The sequence below is a fragment of the Phallusia mammillata genome, chromosome 5 (genome assembly GCF_965637545.1).
Source record: "Phallusia mammillata chromosome 5, kaPhaMamm4.hap1.1, whole genome shotgun sequence".
Taxonomy (NCBI): Eukaryota; Metazoa; Chordata; class Ascidiacea; order Phlebobranchia; family Ascidiidae; genus Phallusia; species Phallusia mammillata.
This window is the reverse complement of record NC_137256.1, coordinates 28,159,642-28,164,560: the sequence shown is the minus strand read 5'-3', so window position 1 is coordinate 28,164,560 and position 4,919 is coordinate 28,159,642. Positions and strand designations below refer to the sequence as shown.

Below are 4,919 nucleotides of genomic sequence, written 5' to 3'. Positions count from 1 at the left end.
TTCTGCTTAAAGAAATAAACTTAAAGTAGTAACAAGATCGCCTAGCTAAGTTATATATACAACTCTGCCCATTAAACCATCGCTTTGGCCCAAAACTTGGAAACAAGCTGCTTAAGCACGAACCCCCCATAAAACTTAGATATTTCAAATTCTTTGTTTGTCGAGTTGGCTTCGTTTCATTAACACCAATTCCCACCATTATCTTTGACTTACTTTTTTATTTTTTTGTTCTGCACCATGTGTATTCCTTCAAGTGCGGTGTTCATACGAATATTTTCGTTTTCGGGTAGACATTATCGAGTTCGGCTTCCCACAGGTTTCTGATATGCGTCGTTAGTAAATGGATGATCCTTGACAAAACAGATTCTGTCATGTCCTAGTGGGAAACATCGTACAGCGCTCCTACAGCTGAAAAGAAATAACAAAATGTCAACGGACTTGAAAGAAATAAGTCAATGAGAGACTTCTATCCACACACATGTAATACAACTGAACCCTAATTTGTGTGCAGTTAGGTGCCGCTAAGAATGCAATAACATGACTTGCAGATTGAATGGTTTGCAACCAAAGTATGCACACACGACGGCAGTTTGAAAATGCTATACAGGGGTTTACTGTCATATCTTTACAAGAATGTAAACAAAATGAATAGCATCAAAGTATTACTGACAATATCGCTGTACCACTCGTTAGCATGACAATCAACATATTGAACCTAACCTGATTGATTGTGCTTTGTGTTCTGGCTCCATTAGTTTGCACTCAACCGTCGAACAGTGTGTTTCTCTTTCCTAAGAAGCTCAGCTTGCTAACGCTGACGATGATTGCTTGAAGCCTTCATAACCTAAACAAATTAAATTGATAAATAAATGTTCTCTGAAACAACGTTTTGAACATAACAGACAATCATGGTTGTCAGAACACTAGCTATTCCGATGCCACAAGTTTAAATTTCAGCTTACATGTTTTTTAATTACTCATTTAATTTTCCGCAATTTCGATAATTTTTCCGTATGTTCCGAAATGTCGTAAAACGTACAATTATGTGTGTATAAGTTACTCAGACAGATGTCATTTATCCCAAACCTCTATCCCGTGACCCTTTTCTAATTCCCCCAGAATTGTTTACTTGCAAAACCCCTGCAATCCCAAACTTCTGCTTAAAGAAATAAACTTAAAGTAGTAACAAGATCGCCTAGCTAAGTTATATATACAACTCTGCCCATTAAACCATCGCTTTGGCCCAAAACTTGGAAACAAGCTGCTTAAGCACGAACCCCCCATAAAACTTAGATATTTCAAATTCTCTGTTTGTCGAGTTGGCTTCGTTTCATTAACACCAATTCCCACCATTATCTTTGACTTACTTTTTTATTTTTTTGTTCTGCACCATGTGTATTCCTTCAAGTGCGGTGTTCATACGAATCTTTTCGTTTTCGGGTAGACATTATCGAGTTCGGCTTCCCACAGGTTTCTGATATGCGTCGTTAGTAAATGGATGATGCTCGAGAAAATAGATTCTGTCATGTCCCAGTGGGAAACATCGTACAGCGCTCTTACAGCTGAAAAGAAATAACAAAATGTCAACGGACTTGAAAGAAATAAGTCAATGAGAGACTTCTATCCACACACATATAATACAACTGAACCCTAATTCGTGCGCGGTTAGGTGCCGCTAATAATGTAATAACATGACATGCAGATTAAATGGTTTGCAACCAAAGTATGCACACACGACGACAGTTTGAAAATGCTAGACAGGGGTCTACTATCATACCATTGCAAGAATGTACACAAAATAAATAGCATCAATGTAGTACTGACAATATCGCTGTACCACTCGTCAGTATGGCAATCAACATATTGAACCTAACCTGATTTAATGTGCTTTGTATTCGGCTCCATAGTTTGCATTTAACCGACAAATAGTGTGTTTCTCTTTCCTAAGAAGCTCAGCTTGCTAACGCTGCCGATGATTGCTTGAAGCCTTCATAACCTAAACAAATTAAATTGTTAAATAAATGTTCCCTGAAACAATGTTTTGAACATACCAGACAATCATTGTTGTCAGAACACTAGCTATTCCGATTCCACAAGTTTAAATTTACATATTTTATAATTATTCCTTTAATTTTCAGCAATTTCGTACCTTTGTTTCCCTATTTTTCAAACTTCCGCAATTTCGATAATTTTTCCGTATGTTCCGAAATGTCTTAAAACGTACAATTATGTGTGTATAAGTTACTCAAGCAGATGTCATTGATCCCAAACCTCTATCCCTTGACACTTTCTAATTCCCCCAAGAATTATTTGCTTACAAAACCCTCGCAATCCCAAATTTCTGCTTAAAGAACTAAGTTTAAAGTAGTAACAAGATCGCCCAGTCCAGTTACATATACAACTCTGCCCATTAAACCATCGCTTTGGACTATAACTTGGAGACAAGCTGCTTAAGCACGAACCCCCCATAAAACTTAGATATTTCAAATCCTCTGTTTGTCGAGATGGCTTCGTTTCGTTAACACCAATTGTCACCAATATCTTTGACTTACTTTTTTATTTTTCTGTTCTACACCATGTGTATTCCTTCAAGTGCGGTGTTCATTGGAATCTTTTCGTTTTCGGGTAGACATTATCGAGTTCGGCTTCCCACAGGTTTCTGATATGCGTCGTTAGTAAATGGATGATCCTTGACAAAACAGATTCTGTCATGTCCCAGTGGGAAACATCGTACAGTGCTCTTACAGCTGAAAAGAAATAACAAAATGTCAACAGGCTTGAAAGTAATAAATCGATGAGAGACTTGTGTCAAAACACATGTATTACAACTGAACCTTAGTTTGTGCGCAATTAGGTGCCGCTAATAGTGTATTATAATAACATGACTTGCAGATTAAATGGTTTGCAATCAAAGTATGCACACACGACGACAGTTTGAAAATGCTAGACAGGGGTCTACTGTCATACCATTACAAGGATGTACACAAAATAAATAGCATCAATGTAGTACTGACAATATCGCTGTACCACTCGTCAGTATGGCAATCAACATATTGAACCTAACCTGATTTAATGTGCTTTGTATTCGGCTCCATAGTTTGCATTTAACCGACGAATAGTGTGTTTCTCTTTCCTAAGAAGCTCAGCTTGCTAACGCTGCCGATGATTGCTTGAAGCCTTCATCACCTAAATAAATTAAATTGACAAATAAGTTAAATGTTCCCTAAAACAATGTTTTGAACATAACAGACAATCATTGTTGTCAGAACACTAGCTATTCCGATGCCACAAGTTTAAATTTACATGTTTTATAATTACTCATTTAATTTTTCGCAATTTCGTACCTTTGTTTCCCTAAGCAGCTCAGGTTGGGTGTAGATTCACCTGAAACACCCACTAAAAGCCATTTTCTTTTTACTTCATTCCCTAATTCAATCGACTATTTCACAGAATATTTGTTTATGTTGAGGTTTGTCACGATTACAGATTCTTGTTTAATCTATCCGACCTGTTTAAAGCTGAAATTTGTAACGAATTCCAACACGAGATTGTCATTTACATTTTTAAGGGAGCCACAGGTCCTACAGCTTTACTTGAAGGGGGCCACAAGGCCAAAAAGTTACCTTTAGGGGGCTGTGCACGGTCCACGGAAGGTTGAGAACCACTGCTTTAGACTATAACTTGGAAAAAATGTACGTGCGTTGCACACGAACCCCATCTCAACCCATAAAAAATATGATGTTTTAAACCTCTGTTTGGCGAGATGGCTTTGTTTCGTTTACGTCAGTTTTCACCTTTATCTTTTACCTACTTTTTTATTTTCCTGTTTGAAGTGTGCTTCCTTTTGTTCGGCATTCATGTAAATCTTTTCATTTTCCAGTTGACATTTCCGAGTTCCACTTCGTATGCGTCACTGGTAAATGAATGATGATCCACAAAGCAGATTCTGTCGTCGTACAGCGTTCTAACTGCTGGAACGAAATGACAAAATAACAACACGCTTTAAAGAAATGAGTCAGTGAAACACGTGCATCAACACGCAAAAAAATCAATTGGGATTGTTTACAAACAAAAGTGTGTACACACGACAGTTTGAAAGTTTAGGACAAGAGTTTACTGTCAAGCCATTGTAAGGACGTACACAAAATAAATAGCATCAATGTTTTTCTAATAATATCGCTGTACCACTCTTCAGTATGTCAACATTTTCATCATACCTGGTACAATGTGTTTTGCGGTCTGGCTCCAAAGTTTGAATTCAATCGACAAACGGCGTGCTTCTCCTTCATAAGCCGCTCGGTTTGCAAACGCTGATGATGATTGCTTGAAACCTCCATAACCTAAAGAAATGCAATCGATAAATAAATGTTACCCATAACAATGTCTTCAACTCTTCATCATACCCGACAATGTCTTTTAGCTATTCCGATAGCACAAGACCAAATTTACATGTTTTTAATTATTCATCTAATTTTAGTAATTTTGCACTTTTGTTTCCCTAATTTCCATACTTCCGCAATTTTGATAATTTTTCAGCATATTCCTAAATGCATGAAAATTTGAAATTATATGTGTATAAGTCACTCATACCGTTCGCTTACACCACTAACCTTTTTCGCGCCCCAAACCTCACCCCATAAAACAAAAGCTATGATGTTTTGAAACCTCTGTATTGCGAGTTGGTTTTGTTTCGTTTGCGTGATTGTCACCTTTGTTTTTAATACTTTTGTATTTTCCTGCTTAGCGCCCAGTGTGCTTCCTTTTGTGCGATGTCTATTTGAATCTTTTCATTTTCAAGTAGAAATTAACGAGTTCGACTTCTCTCAAGTTTCTCATATGCGTCATTGGAAAGTGGATGATGCTCCACAAAACAGTTTCCGTCGTGTTCTCGTGTGAAACATGTTACAGCGTTTTTACAG

At 37.3% G+C, this 4,919-nt stretch overlaps 1 long non-coding RNA gene across 1 annotated transcript; it reads right to left on the bottom strand.

Moving 5' to 3' along the window:
* Positions 1 to 197: 197 nt before the first annotated feature.
* LOC145230402 (uncharacterized) lies at positions 198 to 1,560 on the bottom strand. Its single transcript, XR_013860644.1, has 3 exons — positions 1,368 to 1,560; positions 721 to 844; positions 198 to 408 (listed from the first exon to the last, which is right to left on the bottom strand). It is a non-coding gene; the product is annotated as an uncharacterized LOC145230402 (long non-coding RNA).
* Between the last annotated feature and the right edge of the window lie 3,359 nt (positions 1,561 to 4,919).